We start from the raw sequence: 20,686 nt of genomic DNA, 5'->3' as shown, positions 1-20,686 counted from the left end.
AAAGGCTTCAAATTTTCAGATTATATATCTGTATACTTTGTTGCTTAATCATACAGAGACTTATTAAAAAGTTGAAGCATGTAGTTATTGTAGGGATAATGTAAGTATGGTCTGTGCAAGTGTGTGCAAGCTGTGTGACCCAAACTTATCCTAAACATGTGGCACCACCAAAAACAGTCTTTTACCCAGTCATGCTGAGGTCACAGCATCATCTCCACATATATTTTTATATATTCTGAAAGGAAAAAAAGCAAAGGCAGAAGAAATATTCAAGATGTTGCAAAAAAAGTACATTTTTAGAGTGCATTAGGTGCTACATTAAGTTATAATTTCAGTTTCTAAACTTACAACTAAGACTCTTAACCTGAAGGATGTCAGCATTGCAAAAAAGATCTCATTCTCCTTCAGTCCCTCCTCAGAGAGTACCTTTATTGGACAAATTTAACAGAATAATCTGACCTAAAGAATCAAGACAGTTTTCCATTTTCCCAGTTCTTTTTTCCCAGACAAGGACAAAAGCTTCTTTATCATAGATATGGCTGCAGAATTGTTCAGCTATAATTACACCACAGGGGTTAGAATAGTGGGTGTTGCCCAAGAAGTGTTTCATCCAGGTCAAGGTTGGTCAGAAATTTCAGTTTAATCTCTAAAAATGAATAGCAGCCTGGAGGTTATTGTAACCGTTTTTGTGGATATATGTGCATCTTATCTAATAAAAGATAATTATCATTGATTACATTACCTTTAAAATTACAGCAAGAAAGAGATCAATTGAATAGCATATTAGACAATATGATTTTGACAAAGCCTCATTTGCAGCCAAATCTTACCATTTTACAGTGACATTGTGAAACAAGGTACAGGACTTCTCTAAATTTTCCTGCTTTGAATCTCCAAAGCGCTGCAACAACATCTGAGTTTAAATGTACAGAAAAATGAGCAGAAATAGTAGCACGTTCACCTGTGCCATCAATAGTCATATTTTAAACAACTACTAATTAAGAGATTTTAAAAATGTTATACTTGAGGGTGTAATATTAAGGTTTAAGGGTAAATGTATATTACATTTCAGTAATTATGCAGATGTTTATGAAAAATGTGTGTCTTAGATAATAATGAACTTGTGGACCCAGACAATATGAGAAACACCATTAAATTCTTAAGTGATTATTCTCAAATTTTAATTTTTTTACTTTTACTAAAGTATATTTTTGTGATTTTATTTTTCAACTCATTATTTCAGAATTTTTTCCTTCCTGACAGCTTACACAGAACCATGAATGATTTCCTGTGCAGCAGAATCAGCTCTAAAAAGGACCTGCACACATCTAGAGGAAGAATTTAACTTCAGTTCCCACTGCATCCCTGTCTTACAAATGAATCAGGAATTAACTGGAATTGACACTTCATTTTTTAATTGACTGAAAATCCTTTTTTTAAAGCTGTGGGAACATTTGGCAATCCCTGTTTTCTGCCTTCTCCTGTTTTGGGGGGAAGAAGAAGTTGAAATTTGCAAGTTCTTGTTGTGCAAGTTTTTCTCTCATTGTCATTTTCCGAGGGAAGGGTAAAACAAATGTGCAATAAAATAAATACACACATTCTGAAACTGCACAAACAGATTTTGCTCCATGACAGATAGCTAGGCTGAAAGCCTGCCTTCCAAGGATTTCAGAAATTGTCCATAAAGGCTCATCTTTTTCACAAACAAACAAACAAAAAAGGATTCTTTCCCAAAACTGCTCATCTATGCTCAAATGCTAAAGTCCTAAAATACCATCTGGTCCTTTTTCCATAGGCTTTTCCTCATATTTTCCTTAGAAATTTTCATCCTCTCTCGGAGACAAAATATTCAGGGTGTGGAGCAACTTCTCAGGTTCAACAAAGCCTGTCAACTGGGCTCCACCACACTGTCCTAAAACAGGAGGCATCTAGTTAAATAAAAATTGCTAAAATCTAAACTGCCACACTTAAAGAACCAGTAAGCAGAAAAAACTGTCCTCACTGAGAAATTGTGAGATAGTAAAAATTTGGTATTAAGCAGCTAGAGAAGTGTGGTTTTTTGGATGATCACAGGGAGTTTATTGTGGGGGCTGGAGCAAGTAATTTAAAGAAAAGCAAAATATCACATTATGGGATCTGCCTTCTCCCCTTTTTAAAAGGCACCTAAATTCATTGTAAGAAAATTTTTTAGACACTCCTGTACCTTCAAGTGAACAGGAGGTAAAAGTAAGGAGAGACTGCACTGAAAAATCAGTGGAGTCATAAATAACAAAAGTGATGTCAGAAGTTTCGACACACGGTGATCCTCTTTCTCACTTGATGCAAAGATGTTAATTTAAATCTTACTTGGAAACTTAATAACCTTACTGTTCTTTACTTTTGTAATAAAATTATGGTTATTGAATTGTAAAATGCTGCATTGCAGATATGGGAACTATTAATCTAATTTTATTGTTAGAAACCTGCTATTTGGTTTTTCTATTACCCTATATTTTGTAGATTTCCATAGTTATGCAAAACTTTCACACAGCCAAAAATTTTCTATTGATTTTGCAATAGCTTCTCTTTGGAGAAGAATCCATCAAGCAAACAAATAAGTAAAGTAGCTCAGTTATGAAAGTACAGAAACACTGAAGCAAGGAGAAAACAACTTTTCAGAAAGTATAAAATTAGCAGTCACTACTCAAAATGTGGGTTTCTTTGCTTTTTTGTTCATGTTCTAATACTTCTTTTGCACGTCTCTATTTTTTTTTACAAAATTTTAAATGAAATTAAACAAGTTTACATACAGGTCCAATCTTTTATTTCCATACAGAGTATTATCTTCTTTCTTTCTATGCCTGCTTGTATGTCAGCTAGAGGAGGAAACTCCAGTGAGGTTATAGGAAAATTTTTCATGAAATACTCCATTTCAGACATAGACCCTGAGTGGGTTTTGGTTTTACTTTCATTGAAAGACACCTGAATTGGGTCAGTGTCAGGCACAAAAGCCAACAATTACCAGGAGGCTTTTTTGGGGAGTCCAAATATCCACCTGTCTCTGTGGAGAACATTTCCACCATCCATTCTCCTTATCAATAATCTGCTTATCAGGTTCAATGCCAGTTTTTCCTCCAGAACCATGACTGCAAACACCCAAACATAGTTACTGACTCATGTTATAGTCAGGAATCTTGCTTAATTAATGATGTGGATCCAAGATGTGGATCCAAGTGGATTCTGTGTGGTCTCATCACTGTTTGAAGGCCAAGTTTCCAAAAACTTGGATTTACAGGGGGCACCAAAAAGTGAAAAAAAAAAAAGGAAAAAAAAAGGAAAAAAAAAGTAAAAAAAGGAAGAAATGCAACAGGATAATGAAAAATAAGGCATATTAACTAATAATTGGATAAAACTAAAATCTGGCCCGATTTGCTTGCTCCAGCGATTTTATGAATATTGATTTTGATTATTAGGAATGTATGAAGGAAGCTGAGTTGGCACGGAAAGAGAGTTTGCAGCCACAAATCTGTTTGCACTGCTCTCAGCATGCTGGGCACATTTACCCAGCACTGGGACTTGTGACAAAACCCAGACAGTGATCCTTGCTCCTGGCACGTGTCCCTTAATTCTAAGCAGGCTGGAAATCAACAATATTAGGGATTATAATTCCTGTGAACAAACCATTCCCAATGCTGGGGTTTGTATTTCACTTTGAAGGAAGATCTCACTGTTCAAATATTTATTTATTTATTTCTCACTCCCTGGGTGTGGACCTCCTTATTTGTTTTTTTGTAATTGAATGTCAGACTCTTGGGCTCTATTTTCCTGTTTACACAGGTGGAACACTGTGTGTTAACAAGAAATCTCTTCAGGGATTTTTGTGCTTTTTCAGTAAAGACAAGGCACAAAATTTATTAATCTCTCTGCTTATAAATGACCCCTCATTTGCCCAGCAGATTAATTAATGACAGTTTGAAACAAAAGTGAATTTCTGGTCCTGGCCTGTTCTCAATGCATTGTGTGCTGTGCTGTCACATATTGTTGCATTTTATCCATTATTTTCTATCCATTGCATCAATAGCAAAAAATTGCATCAATTGCAAAAAATTTGTAACCAAACCTTATCAGTTTGAGCTCCAATATTTGTACAAGAAGAAATCTTTTTTCAAAATACATACACAAACTCTTGATATTTTCAAAATCAGATGGAATTAAGGAGATTATCACTTTTCATCCCAATGGAAGGAGTGCAAATTAAACTCCTATATAATAATGAAATAGAAAGTGAAGAAAATTGATTTTGAGGTCAGTTTCTGAATTACTTATAACATTAACTCTTAATTAATCTCAGCACTTTTCCTGTTAAAAAACAGAATTCATTTTTATTTCTTTTCAAGAGATAAAGGTTTATAAACAAAATATTTTTGTTAAGTTTTCAAAATATCTGGATGCTCCAAGGTTCTTTACAAAGCATAATCATTGCAAATGTGCTTTTGAGTCAAAATACCAATTATAAGCTAATAATAAAAAATCTGTTTGTGTTATTACATATGTTTTGCATCAATTTTGTCATCCTATTGAAGCTGCAGAAGAGTTCTCCAAGTGGGACTAAAAAAACAGTCCTACATTAAAAATCTGTGAGTCTGGATATGGAAAACTGTTCACAAATGTTTCTTACTTGTTATATTACAGTGAAACCTGTAACCAACTGCAATGTCAAAATTATCTGAAATTTTAAGAAAATCAAAGCCAAGACACAACCAATCAACACCTTTCTAAAATTTAGCAGCAGTACCTACAGCTCTGTCTGTAATTCCCAGGAAAAGCTGCTGTTTTTCACAGGACTACAACCCAAATATTTGGGATAGTATCTCCTTCTATGATGCATCAAAGTGTGTTGGGATTTTTTTTTCCTTAGTTTTGAGACTTCTTGGTGTTTCATTGCTGAGTTTCCATTAGAAAGATGTATAGAACAGGTCTGGATATGCACTCCAAGTTTTCTGGAGTTTTAAAGTAAAATTAATATTTTTTCCTTCATTTTTACATGAGATTCAACTCTGACCTTTTGGAAGGACCTGTGGAAATAAAAGTGATTTAAAACAGCTTAAGTTCTACACTAATCCAGATATTCGCTTTTTCTTTTTTTAAACCTCCTTCACAACATTCTTCTTGTGGCTGTTGGTGTATACACAAAACACCATTTTCAACAGTAACTGTGATGGCAACCTTGTGGATTCTCTGCTTGAGTTAGTAAATTATAGATTTTTAATTAAAGCTTTTTTTTTAAATAAGAACTTTAATATTACAGGTCACCGATAATGAGAAACCAAAGTTACAGATAATTCCATTCACCTGAGCTTGGTTGCCCAATTTCATAAAACTAAAAGACTCTCAATATTAAAAAAAACTTATTAAAAAGTTCCTGAGAATTAGGGAATCATGAGAATTTTCATGAATCTTAGATGCTAGAAAAAACAATTTTTTGAGACACCACATAAAATGACGTATCACTTAAAGGATAAAACAGGAAACCTGAAATTCTGGTCCCCTTGGACTAAGTGTGAGCCTTACCATGGATTTCCAGTGAGTCCAAATTCACTGCTGATTATCACAGATTTTTTGCAAAAATATGACCCTAAAAGTTTGTGTTCAATCACCTCCTATCCCCAAGGAGTAGGTAAGAAACATGAGATTCTGGCATTGAAAAAAATGCAAAGAGTTGTGCCCAATTTTTGCTGAAAAGCCCCCATTTGTTTTGAGGTGAAATGGTGCACCACAGACATAAAATTTATTTGCTTCGCATCCAACCTGGCCCTGGACACTTCCCGGGATGCAGGGGCAACAACAACAGCTTCTCTGGGCAACCAGAGGAGCCCCCACATCAAGATCCATCCCCAACAAATGTCAAAATACTGATTTTACACACAGAATTGACCATTTTAAGAGTTACAGCTTCAGACGGGCGAGCAGAGCTTGTCAAACGTCAAGCTTCGCGCAGCCTGCGAGGGAAGGTTTCTGAAACACCAACAATTAGCTCAGTTTGTCCATCTCATTTAAAGTCCTGATCTTGGCTTGGAATGGCTGATGTGAGTCAATACTTTGATGGAGAGATGGCATTTGTTCAATTCAAATGACAGCCATCATGCTGACTTCTGTTCTAAAGCTCCGAGAGGTTAATTGAACAGATATGAAGGATAAGCCACTCTAAAATTGCCTCTGCTCTGCCTCAGAAGTGCTAAGCCTATGGACTTAATTTAAGGCCCATCTCTTTTGTGCATTAGACTGAATCGTATAGGAAGTTTAAAGGAGGAAATGTTAATAAAAGACAACTTAATTGTAAAATTTGCATACGGTGGGGAGTTTCAGTACAACAGAGTTTAATGGTATCCCAATCAATGAGATTCGGGCATTTCCCTACTGAAATAACAATTCCTGCTGAGCTGGAGAGCTGGGTGGTGACAAACCCTATTATTATTATTATTTTCCTATTATGATCCTCAAAACTGAAATCACAGATAATTTCATATCAATTTAGAGTGGGTCTACAATGACCCCCATCTCTATTTCAATAACAACAACTTGCAGACTTTTTGTTTCAGATGAAAATTAATTAAGGTATGCTCACTGTATGCTTCATTCTGGAGGTAATTATGAGGCACTTTGAAACTTTTTTGTAGGACATCATGCTTGGTTTTGCAAAATAGCAGCCTGCGTTGGAAAAAAAATGAACAAAGTTAAACCTGCTGTGATTTTTTTCCTCTCTGCCTGACCAAATAAAGTTAGATTTATCTCTAGATTGTAGCAGACTTGTGATAAAGACAATATAAGAAGACAGTGTAAAGTGCCTTGTCAAAGAAAAATATTGTATTAGTTGGAAAATAAGATGATTTTGCAGGGAGGGTGGCTGCAGTCCTACCCAAGATTGCTTCATGTTTACTCTGAGAGCTTCTCTGATTGATTGCATTTCAGCCCTTTTCAGTTTTAGGAAATTTCACATTACTCTTGTTTCTAACATGACAGGAAGTATATCTTTCTACCTTTCTGCAATGGTTATTATAAGCTGCACAAGTATGTATCTTTTTTTTTTTTTCCCTTTTTGTTTCACACCAGAAAGATTGTGGAGAGCTCATGCATTTTATGACAATAAAAAAATCAAAATAAAGAAATCAAAATTCTGTTTAAAAGGATTCCTTTAGCTTGCCTTACCTAGAGGACTTCTCTAATCTAGAGAAAATCATCATACAGCTTTATTCTTCAAGTAATTTCTATTTTTCATGCTCCTCAGTAAGCAATCCTGAATATTTCTGTTTCACTGACACTAAAGCCAAAGGTCTTTCTGTACATTTGTAAGTCTCAACTCAGTACTGAAGTCACTAGTCAAATGTATTCACATGTCATAACACTCCTTGTGCTGAGATTAATTGTAATTTCATTTGCCTGCTCTTAAATGGTATTTCCTCTTCCAAATTTTATACCTTCCAAAATAGCGAAATGAGAGCAAAATTGGAAAAATGAAGACAAGTGCTTTTGTTTCTTTGGTGCGGTTTGGGTTTTTTGTTTGATTGGCTTTGGTTTTTGTTTGGTGTTTGGTTCCTTCTCCTTCTTCTTCTTCTTCTTCTTCTTCTTCTTCTTCTTCTTCTTCTTCTTCTTCTTCTTCTTCTTCTTCTTCTTCTTCTTCCTCCTTATTTATTTTTTTTTTTTTATTATTATTATTTTGGTGTGAATCTTAACGCCATGGTCCACCTAGCTTTCCTGACCTGGGTACACAAGAAAGACAAATCAACCAAACAGATGAAAATTAATGCTAATCCTTGTATTTGCTGAGGTATTCCAACAGTTTTTTTCCCATTTATAATGAAAAGTCATTTTCACCCTGAAATCTCAGCAAAATATCAACAACAAATGAAAATTCTCTTGCAATGTTCATTGGCTTCCAGGAAATAGTTCATATATATTTAAATATTTATGGTTTTAGCTGTATATGCCATAGTCTTAAAAGAGAACTAGTATCCCTTAAGTCTGCTTTGGAATAACAACATACAAAATACCTGGGATTTATAAATTAAATTATCCAAACCAGGATATTCAAACTGTTTTTGTTATGCAGGCTCTTTGGTTATATCCAGCTCCACTGGAAGTCAAAATTTCTTAATCTCTCAGCAACCTTTGGAAGTCTGCTCTGAAATTTTGGGTGTCATTTTGTTTTGAATTGATACTGGCTCTGTTTTATGTCATGTTTTAGAATGTTTCTGAAGGATTTTTATTTAACACTATCACCTTAAATTGATTCAGTTACTTTGGTTTCTCATATATTGATAACAGCATCAATGATGATGACCTGTAGAATAAAAGCAGGGAAGTTTTTGAACTTTTTTTATAGCATTAGGTTTTTTGGCAACTGGCCTTTCTACAGAAGATAATTGACATTTACAACCAAAAAAGATAAAAGTAAATGGTCCAAGATAATGGTAATGAAAATGCTTAGGTAATATTTTTATATTTGTTACTAGTATTAGTTCTTAAAATATTATTCCAAGGACAGCAATTGTTAAATACAATTCATTTCCTATGTAAATGGGAAATGAGAAATTTTACAATATCATTTGCAATCAAAAAAAACAACAAAAACTCCAAAAAAATCCCAAAATCACCCAAAAAATACCAACCGAAAAAGGACTTTATCAGTCTTTCAAGTCTGCAGTAACACAGAACATCCACAATAACCTGTTTTTCACACAGGAATTTCCAAATTATTGATTATGCTTGATGAATTTATGGTTGCATCCTATGGGTTGGAATCCTCCATTGCTGAAAGAAAACCAAAGACAATTAAAAACTTTGATACCATTTTTAAAACTACATAAGAAATTGACAACCTAACATGAAGAGGAATGAACCAGCTAGATTACTTCACTGTTTTCATTGTAATTGGTCAAAATATCCTGATTTAGCATTTGGAATAACCTGTTTTTCTAAGGTCTACTGTGTCCATATTTTCATACTTTCAAAATAATGGCTTAGATGTCAAAAATAAACAAACAAACAAAAACAGACAATCAAATAAATAATCTCACTACCTTCTAAGTTACCCAGATATGTCCTTGCTTTATTCTTTTTCCTTTATTCTTTTTCAGCATGTTTAAAATTTGCTGCTCTTCTTACATGTTTGTATCCCACCACTTCATACTCCAGAAAGAGCAAAATCCCCAAATAAATGAATATGTTTCATTTTGGTGATAACTTTTTCTACTCTACCTCTGTTATGCTGATATTAAAGCAGGTTTCTATCTAGCTTTTCAATCCTGTATTCGACCATCAGTTTTATTCATGGTCTAAAAAAGCCTTAATACTGCCTATATAAAAATTTTCAGGGTATGGGGTGAGGTGAGGTAATAGGACCCTTTCTCCTGTTTTCATTTTAATTTTTTTTTAAAATTCTGTGAAGCCTCAAAAAAGCCAAGTCAGGAGCAAGGCAGAAAGAAAAACTCTTTGTATTAATGACGTCTCTGATCCTTCTTGATGCTCTAAGTTGTTGAATTAATATTATGGGAAAAGGTGCTCAAGGCAGAGAAAGAAGCAAATATTCTGCCCTAATCCCAAAAGATGCTGAACAAATTTTGGAAGAGAAATATACATGAAATGGCAATTTCTATCTGAATCTGTATAAGAGAACTGTGATGGGCAAGGTTGAAGTGTTTTTTATAACAGAAGGATTGTGAGATAGGCTGTTTTACTTTTTCCCAAAAGACAAATCCCACTTACTGCTGTTCATGATATTATCTTTCTATCTCACGTATGACTTCTGTTTAATGTAAATGTGGCAGATTCTGTTTCTCAGTTTCTGATAAAAAGAAGTATTTCCACTGGGTAGATTAAAGAGTTCTGCTATCATGTTTCAATATTACTTTCAGAGTCAAGGGACTGTGTTGGTCCTATCTGTAACCTGCTCCTTATTTAAAGAGAAATTCTGGCTGTCTGAAATCATGTTTCAGATCACTATAGCACCACAGCAACATTGATTTGCACTTCTGGGTGAAAAATAAAAGACAACATTATACAGCGTAATTATGCTGATGCCTCAGCTGAGCTCCAGCACATCTCCTGTGGGGGTTTGAGCATCAGAAGTCTGAACAAAGCTGGGTTGAAAAGTAGCGTGGCTGGTCCCTTTCATTATGAGCTCAATTCCTGATCCTTGCCTCCTGAATGCACTGAATCTAATTCAGGCTTTGGTTGACACGAGTGGTAATTGCTTGCAGAGGCTGGGGATCATGGAACCATGACAGGAGGGAAAATGTTAATCCTTAAGTACTTTCTGAGCATTCCTGTCAGTGGATGGAAAAGGGCACCTCGCCCTACTGAAGCCACAGAGATCTCTTGGGTCCTTAGCTCAGGAAAGTTTAAAAAACAAACAAATTGAGATATTTCCAGAAAAACATGAGGTCTGATTTTCTATATTATTTCTCGTGAACATTATAAATGTGGCTAAAAGTTAGGCAATGTTGCTTTTCATCCACTGCAGGAGTTAAAAAGATTCTGCTCCCTAAGGTTTTAAAAGGTCATAAAATATTGTGGTATGCCTGACTTCCCTCACCGTGTTCAAAGGACCATGCTGTATCAATATGTTCCTTCCAAGTGTCAGGTGCACAGAATTAATTTTCTCTCTGAGACCATTCATGAGACACCATTACCCCTCCATGCAATTCAGTGCATACATGGACAAGATCAAGGTAAAAATATAGAGGAAGAATTGTGCATTATTTAATCTAATTTCAGATTTAGCAGTTAAAAGACGCTCAAAAAAATTCACTTTACTTTCCTGCTAAGAGAACTTGTCAGGATCTCAAGTGACAAATGCAGTCTTATTCCACTCTGAAGTAGATAGAAGCTTACCCTTGACTCAAAATATGATGAAAAAATGTTTTCAATTTCTTTCTATTTTGCAGTAGAAGTCAGTAACTTACTGGGAGCTCCCACTAGGCATGTTTTTTCCTTTCATCAAGTCCCAGTCTTGCTGTTTTTAAAAGTATTGTACGTTTTAATACAAGAATATGAGGAATATCCAGTGCTTCTGTCTTTGTCAATAGTTGGGGAATGATTGAACAGAATCCAAGTTTTAAATCTTTTCATTTCCATTTTTCACACTGTTCTGTTAAGAACTAACCAGAGAAACATTTCATGTTCAGCCCTCAGTACTGCTTGAATACCCCCAAATCCTGAAAATGTTTATTTTAATTGGCTGTTCAGTTAAAATACTTTCAATTTTTATTTTGATTCAGTTACAAAACGATAAAAAAACCCCAGAGTAATTATGATATGGTTTGAATATTCTTTTTTGCAAGGCAGGGAATGCTGGAAATAATCAACAGTAATTTAAAGACAATTCCTTTCTGGTGAATGAAAAGTTTGAAATAATCAGAACATTCAACATGAAGAGGTGACAGAAAATATGGATGTCACTGTGTCTTTCTGAGCTGGGCTTGGGAACTTAAAGTTTTAGTGTTTCCACATTATCATGATTGTGGCAAAGGACAACCTAATTATTGAGAGTTTATTGTTTCACTTGATGCTGTCAGAACTCTTTATTTGATCTGAGAGGATACATGAAATAAAAGCTGAAATAAATTATCTAAGTGAGCAATTAAATGAAAATTCAAGAGCTATATAGGTAAAAATATCCTTGTTGATGGAATTTTCCTCTCAGTCTGTCCCAAACAAAAGAGTAATATAACTATCATAAATATATTTTGTCAAAATGTATTAGAAAAAATAGTTTCACCACCTCTGAGATGCTGAGCTTTCTGTTTATCTACTCCAAAGATCAGACTCTAATTGGAAATACTTTCTTAATGCAATTTCACTTATATTGAAAACTCTATCTATAAAATATTGAAGAGAAAAATTCTCACTCTTTTCCATTTCACATTGATGAATGAGGGTTTAGGAAACAGGCCAGAGTTTATTCACTTTATATTTTGGAAAGATCTATAAACATTTATTAATTTTAATGGGGTTTAAGTGTTGCCTTGGTTTGGAATACTTTATATTAAGAGGGAAAAAAAAGCAAAACAGTGCACATCTTCTGATCTGCCAAAAACATAATGGAATATATTATTTATCTGGTCCAAAGAAGGGTCAAAAAATGATGAGAAGAGGAAAACATGTTCAAAACCGGCTGTATTTCATCAACTCCTGTGAACACTTATCTGACAACAATAAGGATAGGAGTATTATCTCTGGACCCTGAATTCATGTGGGAAATAAGAAAATCAGGGAATTGTCAAAAGAATTTAAGTGTCATTAGTCTGAATGAGAACCCAGCTTTGAAATTATCAGAGTACACAGAAACTAAAATCACCAGGATGATCACCTGGTGAGCAGCTGCCAAAGGAATTCTGTTCAAAAAGGAAAAAAAAAAGTTATCATTAGGGACTGATTTTGGGACATTTGGTTTTCAGCATGTGCTAGTGAACTTATTTAAAAATACATCTGAAAATCTTGTTCCGGGTCAGGAATCTGTCGACAGAAGATGTGAACATGGAGAGAAGGAGTAGGAAATTATTTGAGACTGTCCTTCTTAAACAGGTCTGTTTCAACAAGGGTCCAAGCTTTAAAGAAAGCCTTGTTGCAGCCTTGTTTTCACAAAGATCTTCACTTCTGCCTGAAGAAGATGACAAAACAGATTTGACATGGATAACATGTACATTGTGACATTTATTTTCATCAGCTGGAGCTCCCACTTTTTCCCTGATATCCTAAAACACCAGTGATGCAAAACCCTGCTCTGTCTTCATCACAGGCATCAACACCCTGGAATCCTCTCCCCAGATCTGCTGCCCTTTTGCAAAGGTCACTGTGTCTAACTCCTCTGTGCCCTTGCTAGGAAGAAATCTGCTTTTATTGGCACTCTAGTATAGTGACTTGGGTACCTGGCAGAGTGGGAGAAAACAAAATATTTGATGGGAAGGGAAATGTGACCTCTTACGACGAAAACAGGCTGTGGAGTTGGAATGTGTGATGCCATAACAGGTAAAGTTATATTTTTGTGTCTCTCTCAGGGAAAATGTGAGGAACCACTCAGGGAAAACACAGTTCTTAATAAGAGAGGAAGTGGCAAACAGAAAACCAGCAAAATGTCACAGAGATCTCATGGTGACATGAGTGGGAAAGGGTGTAAATTTACAACAGAGCACCTGCTTTCACCATCCCCAGATCGCACCAGAGATGAATTCACTCTGTCACTCACACACAGGGTGAATTCCTGAGCCTCCCAGAGCTGCCAGGAGAGCTTTTTTACCTCAATTATGCCCATTGTGCTTCAAAAAAAATCTGTTTTCAGAAGGCAACACACAGGACAGGCAACATGTGAAACTGAACAATTGAAAGGAGAAGAATGGAAATCCCATGCCATTTCTGCTGGTTGTTATATTTGCTGTGATACTGCCGGGATGATTTTATGTTTCATCACAGCTCTACAACATCTTAAATATGAGACACCAAGCTCTGTGCCTTGCAATTTAACCACTAAGTTTTCTTGCACCAATAATTATTCAAACATTTCTGAATATGAGTGGTTCTGAGCTCAAATTATCACCAAAAGTCATGAGAAAACCCTAGTTGCTTCATTGAACTATTTGCACACACACATATGCTTTTTATTCATATAATAAATAACTCCTTCACAGTAATTTAGTGGCTTTTTTATTTCCATGTTATAGTTTCAGTAATTTAATCATTCATTATAGCTCTAAAACAGGATGGCCACATCTCAAGGCAAGGAGATATAGGTTTATGGCATACTAAAGGTCACTGAACAATTATTGGGGTTACTAATTGACTTTAATTTTTTATAGTTCTGTCAAAAAGTTGCATTGCATATGTGGCATGCATGCTGTATAAAAATGATTTAGTTACTGGATCACTTTCAAAAGCCTTAAAAGAAAACACTGTCTAGACAAAGAGAGGACTATAAAATGGTCCTGCAAGATTATGGTTAAAGTTTAATGACATGCTTTCTACACAGTATTGCAACTACAAGAAAAGCAAATTAATGACATTTAGGTTGCTGTCACCTGTAGTGGGAGAAGGGCTTTTTACATTTCACACTTTGTTCACTCTTTCAAGTAGTATCTCTTGAAATAAATCAGAACTGAGCCAATAAAATTTGACATCGTAACTACAGTGTGCTGCTAATAATACTAAATACATAAAATGCAAAATAAAAAAGGAAAAATGCATTCTTTTAATCTGGGAACTGCTATTGCAATTGTTTGTTTGTTTCCCATGATGATTTTGTTTAGGTTTCTATTGCAGCAGATAATAAGATGAAGTAAAAATGGTCCAGATTACAATACTGTTACTCAAATGGGATAATACTTTATTTTAAAAATTTGTTCATGTTCCTTTAGCTGGATTATTCCTACAGCACAGTACTTGTTAAATGGAATTGCTGCTTCTTAACTCTGTTTTACTTAGGTTCATGTTCTTACTTACACACACATATAGCTCCTAATTCGGGTGGGGTTCCTGATTTTAGGTACCATGAGAATGGTGCCTAATCTGTGCCTAAAAATCATGTTTTTTCACAGGCTCATTCCAACCTCTGAAGTGTGGCTCTGTCTGGACTCTGCATCAGAAGAAGAAATGCATTAAGTCTTGCTTTTTATGGCCTGAAAATCTGAAAATGTTATTAGGAAGGAAAACATGGCAGGGTTAGAGGGCAGGAGGAGCAGAAGGATGATATCCACCCCAGACTGAATGAGCCCAACACTGTCTGACATCAGCTCAACTTGAAACCCACCAAGCCATTAAACTCTCTGGTTTACCTGAACAATCTAGGCTTTATAAAAAAAGTTGTAAAGGTCTTTTTCTTGCCCTGAGGTGGTAAGGAATGTTAAGAGCTCGAATTTTTGCCTCTACAGAGTTGGATAGCAGGTTTGTGTAAAGTTTTATGGGTTTGTAGTTAATAACCTGAGCACAAGCTCATCCGCATTACAGGACTGAGCTTTCCAGAAAAACAGAGGCAAGAGGGGATTGAATCTAAAATGGATTGAAAGCTGGATGAATTAAAAGCTGAGAACTTATCAGAATAGTTTTATCTTGATCTGACCAAAAAAACCCTAACCAAACCCAACTCAATGCAACTAAACCAAACCAAATCCTGTCACTGTGATATTTTATGAAAAATCCCTTCACCAGGATTTATTCTCCTGGGAAGATTAGAGGCCCCAGAGGAAAAGAAAAACAATATTATCTGATCACTTCTCCCTGTGTTTTCCTCTTTGGAATGCAGCAGGTGTATCTTTGATTGGTTCCATGTGAATTGTTCTAACTTTATGTCCAATCCCAGTCCAGCTGTGTCGGACTCTCTGGTCTGTCATGAGTTTTTATTATTCATTCTTTTCTAGCTTTCTGATATATTATTTTCTCTCTATAGTTAGTATAGTTTTAGTATAGCATTTTTAATATAATATAATAGCATAATATAATAAATCAGCCTTCTAAGAATATGGAGTCAGTTTAATTTCTTCTCTCATCCTGGGACCCTCACAAAAAACACACGCCAACAAAATCCTTTCCAAAAAGGGCACACTACTAAATTCTCCATGTGTAAATAATACTATCCCCGAAAAATGTGTTTCACAGCATAGGAAACATGAACTAAAACTTTTTAGCACCATGGATTTCAATATTGCAGACACAATAGTTTCAGCAAATAAAACTTTGATGGAAAACCAACCTGAAAGTGAAAGTGTAAGTCAGAGGAGTCAGGATAGGATCAAAAACCAGAATGAGATCTGAAAATGAGTCAAGCCAAGGTCCTTGGTGCATGCATTGAAGGGATTAAACACTCTGCACTTTACATTATACTGGCTCGTAAATTCAGCCTTTCTGATCTGACAAACACTTCTGGGCTGTGGCTGTTCCTGGAAGTTTTACTCATGGAACACCATGAGGAAGGTTTGAAGAGCTGGCTGCATCAGGAGAGGTGAGGATGGAGTGCCAGCAGCAATGAATGATGGAAGAAGCAAGTTTGTGAGATGGGAAGTGAAAACCTGTGGATGTCTGCAGTGTGACAAATTGTGCCACTTGGCAGGAAAAACATGTGATTTTCAGGAAAGCAGATATAAATATATAGACTTGAGTAACTTTTGATGGAGCAATAACAGCTGCATTTCTAGAATGAGTGTGAATGGCTTCTCATTAAACCTAGTCCATTAGCAGTACTACAGCAATTTTTAAAATCAAATTCACATTAATCATATAACACATCACATTGTGATATGTTTGATGTGCTCTTCAATTTTTAATTTAGATTTTCAATCCATTTATCAAGGAAGACCTCAGTTAGAAGTGGGTATTTCTTTTCTGAAGTAGAAAATATTTTTTGTGAAGTAGAAGTCAGCCCTTAGAGTTTATTTGGACCTTTGTTTTGAAATTTCCTCTGGAATTTTTCTTCAACTATAAAAACAGAGTTATTGAAAAATATCAAAGTCAGACTGACATTCTATAGCAAAAATGAATCAAAAATACATGTATCAAAGTAATGCATGAATAATGAATAATTAATATTTAATGGTAGCTCTTTGGATATTGGTTTCTTGATATGGGTCTGTTTTTAAGGCTATGCTGCTATTTTCAGTTCTCAAAATTTGCTGATTAATATTTCTTGCTCGATTGAGTCAATGGTCAAAAATGTAAGCTAATAGGATCATAAGCTCTTGGATTCATTTTAAATCATGATTAATAGAAGTTATATACATGCACCAGAGAATCAATTTTTGAACTCTTAATGGATCATATCCATTTAGTCCTAACTTTGTTTTTCTCCTTCAAGGAGAAAATATATTAAAGCCACTTAGGGTCCATTCTGAATGTTTAAGTATATCTCCAAAGTGGATAAAATGCCATTTCCCTTCAGAAAGATTTGAGACAAATCATTGTGAAGCTAGATCAGGCAGATAAGCAACATTCAGAGAATTTTTTGCTCTAAGAGCATCCCACACCCTGCCTGGTTTCCTGTTCAACCTGGAGAAAGGGAATTTTCTCTGCACCACAAAAGGACAGGTCCTCTTGAGCATCCCTCCCTGCTCAGAGAAGCTTCCATGGGGTAAAGACTAGACCTGTCATGGCTCAGGGTGTGCTCAGGCAGGACTGGCTGTTCAAGCTCAGTTTCAAGGATTAGAAGGGTTGGCTCTTCTTTCCCACAGGCTGAGAAAAGAGAGTTTCTTTGTTCTTATTTGGTCAGCAGAAGCAGGGAAGTGATTGTCCCTCTGTGCTGGGCACAGCTGAGGAACATTGAGTGTCCAGTTCTGGGCCCTCACTGCAGGGAGGCACTGAGGGGCTGGAGCGTGTCCAGAGAAGGGAACAGAGCTGGGAAGGGGCTGGAGCCCCACTGTTAGCATTCAGGAACACATAATCACGGAATGATTATATGCAGGTGCTTTTATTGAAGAGCTCTGGGTGTCAGGGGTGTACAGACCCAAATCTGACTCTGAAATGGTTTTGAGCTGAATGTGTTTTATATTCTATCATTATATAACTTATATATTAATTATTAAACTAACATTGTATTGTATACATTGTTGTATTGTATACATTGATTCCATCCACGCATGGATTTCTTGTGATCCCCCTCAAACCCCGAACATAGTTTCTCATGAGTCTTGTTACAATAACAATATTCTAAATATTCAATAACAATACTCTAAGCAATAATTATATCTAATCACATCTAACAATTATATAATTTCTCATATATCGGTTACACAGGTGCAGTTTCACATGACCCAGCAAATGCAAGGCCTACCATTTCCCAGGGCCTGCCCTTCACATTTCCCCAGGCCTTATTATGCCTAACTTTCTTTCTAACTCCCCAAATTTTCTATGATTTCAAAATCTTTTACTATCACCAGGAGAGGCTGAGGGAGCTGGGAAGGGGCTGAGCCTGGAGCAAAGGAGGCTCAGGGGGCCCTTGTGGCTCTGCACAGCTCCTGCCAGGAGGGGACAGCCGGGGGGTCAGGCTGTGCTCCCAGGAACAGGGACAGGAGCAGAGGGAATGGCCTCAGGCTGGGCCAGGGCAGGCTCAGGGTGGGCACAGCAGGAATTTCCCCATGGAAAGGGGGCTCAGGAACTGCCCTGGCACTGCCCAGGGGGGGTCTGGAGTGCCCATCCCTGGAGGTGTCACCTGGAGGTGGCACTCAGAGCCCTGGGCTGGGGACAAGGTGGGGATGGGGCCCAGCTGGGACTCCATGGGCAGGGAGGCCTCTTCCAATCAGATTCTTTGATTCTATTTTCCCTTTCTTTCCAGAATCACAGAATAATTTAGACTGGAAAAGCGCTATTCTCACCTTCTCTCTATAAGAATCCTGTGCTCAGTTCTGCCAAGGACACAGTGAAAGGCACATCTTTGCGTTGACTCCCTACAGCAAAATTTTCCAGCTACACTGTAGGCCTCTTCCCTAGCGTTTTCCCATAACACTTAAAATCCAGTAAACCAAGAAGTATCTAGTTTTGTTATAATGGCAGCAAGAAAAAAAAAAAATATGATAAGCAATAGCTTGGTCTCTTTAAGATTGTTAACGTTTTCTTGAATTCACAGTTTGTTCTTGCAATCTGACAATCAGACATTTAAAAAGGCCAGAACTGGGTCTGATAAATGAAAAAATCAATAGCAGGTTTCCTGCTTTTACCCATATGAGACATTTAATTCATCTGTTTAATTCAGCTTAATTTATAACATTAATGAGGCAGTTTCTGAACGACTACAGGAAAAGTGGATGATTTGCATTTTTATTTACTTGACAAGTTACAGTCTATCCTCTTCAAATACTTTTCCCACTTGAGAATATCAACCCTTAATTACACATCTAGCTAAGAACAAAGATAAAATCACATGCAGTGGACTTATGTCTTTTAGAAATGTGGGGAGTTACCAGCACTACCACTACATAGTTTTTTGGCTGTCTCTTTATTAAAACTTACTAAATCATTCTATGAAAACTCTTTGAAAAAAAAAAAAAAGACATCAGTTAAAAATGTTACCAGGTCACCTCTAAATTATTTTTCTACTCCTTGATCCTCTTAATCAATTTCAACAATTTTAAGTCAAGTAATCACTGCTACTATTGATGATCTAAGAGTTGAGGTAAAGTTATGTACCTTTAGACACACCTTACCTTTAGAATTACCTTTCCTCTGATACTTTTCTGCCAATTGCTGCAAAATATTTAATATTTTGGCTTAATAAGCTGTGGATTAACAAGAAAATATTCCGCTCTCCTTAAATTAAAAAAAAAAAAAAAATTTCTAAATACTATTTACATAGAGAACCCACTAGATAAATATTTTTATAGTGGGATAAACTATGATTTGGAAGATAGTATTTTAAAGATAATTAGTTGCTTAAGTTATTTTTTTTTAATGTGAAAGTGGAAAAGTGGAAGTGGAAAAAATTGGCTTTGCAAATACACTGCAGTTTCTCTTATTAATTTCTGAGACAAATATATCTTAACATTTCCAGAATAAAGAAATTGTATCTTTTGCTGCTCTTTTGAGTTTAAAGAAACTTTTGGTTTTGCTCTTAAGCTGGTCTGGTTTGATCTGGTCTTTTATCAGAAGAGTAAACAAATTAGATATTTAATTAAGGAGCCTAAGCAAATACTAGCTGTTGTGGTATGTGACAATTTGAAGGCTGGTTTCACTAGGGATATCTCACCAATTGTATATTATTGTTATATTTGTGTAATCTTTTCCTTCATTTTAGTAGAAAAATTTACTTCAGGCCCCAGAACATAAGGTTAAACACTGGTTTCACTCACAGAGGCAGCAATATTTTAAGTAGTGATAATTATCTTGCCAAAAGTAGTCATCAAAGGTAAATAAAGACATTTTGCCAATAACTGAATTTACAAATCCAATTTCCTGTTAGTGGAATTTCATGGTGTTTCAGTTCAGTGTGGAATAGCAATAGTTACCTTTAGTCCCATATTTTTAATTAGGTTATTCAATCAAAATAATGCAGTTAAAATGCCAAGGGTATATCACATGCCCAGGTACATAAATTATGCAGGTTGAATTAAAAAAGCACATAAAAAAATTTCAAGATAGGTCATGTTTAGGTTTAGGAGGTTTTTTTCCATTTCTATTTAGTAAATACTAATTTCTGAGTCAATATTTGATTTTATTTTCTTATTCTACTTTAATAGTTTTCCACTCAAATGAAGGAGAAAGAGATCATTGACTTTTTTCCAATATTTTTTCCAATATTATAACTTTGAAGCATTGATTCATTTCCAATGACTTTTTAAGATTAAATTAGAGATTTTTCAATGTTTCAATAAAGAGAGAAACAAGAAAATTACTTGAAAATAAGCAAACAAACAAAATAATCCAAACCCCAAGTTACATGTCAGCTATTATATTGTTATCAGCCTTAAAGAAGGCAACTGATTTCAAAATTTCACTGTCTAATGACTCAGAAGAAAAAAAACCAAACCACTCAGGACTTTGTGACTTGGCTTTTAAGGCTTTCATTATTGATACAGAAGGTTTTTGAAAAGCCTTAAACTCTCTACTGCTCATTACTAGGTCTTAAATTTGACATGTGTGGTATGCATTACAGTGTGATTTCTCCCTATTTATAATTTGTTCACGCGACTGACGTTGGATTTCTGAACTGAGTCCAGATCCACTGTAAATGAATCTATTT

General features: G+C 35.6%; 1 long non-coding RNA gene across 5 annotated transcripts; it reads right to left on the bottom strand.

Annotated features, from left to right (window-relative positions):
• Positions 1 to 3,352: 3,352 nt before the first annotated feature.
• On the bottom strand, positions 3,353 to 18,593 carry LOC135290755 (uncharacterized). Of its 5 annotated transcripts, XR_010353545.1 has the most exons (6): positions 18,327 to 18,593; positions 14,470 to 14,602; positions 8,646 to 8,787; positions 7,186 to 7,736; positions 6,605 to 6,687; positions 3,353 to 5,054 (listed from the first exon to the last, which is right to left on the bottom strand). It is a non-coding gene; the product is annotated as an uncharacterized LOC135290755 (long non-coding RNA). The 5 variants fall into 5 exon arrangements; XR_010353543.1 differs by having other exon boundaries at positions 3,353 to 6,687; positions 18,327 to 18,592; XR_010353547.1 differs by lacking the exon at positions 18,327 to 18,593 and adding an exon at positions 18,164 to 18,225 and having other exon boundaries at positions 3,353 to 6,687.
• Positions 18,594 to 20,686: the final 2,093 nt, after the last annotated feature.

This window comes from Passer domesticus, chromosome Z, assembly GCF_036417665.1.
Source record: "Passer domesticus isolate bPasDom1 chromosome Z, bPasDom1.hap1, whole genome shotgun sequence".
In the NCBI taxonomy this organism is placed as follows: Eukaryota; Metazoa; Chordata; class Aves; order Passeriformes; family Passeridae; genus Passer; species Passer domesticus.
The sequence above is the reverse complement of the archived record's forward strand: the minus strand, read 5'-3'. Positions and strand labels throughout refer to the sequence as shown.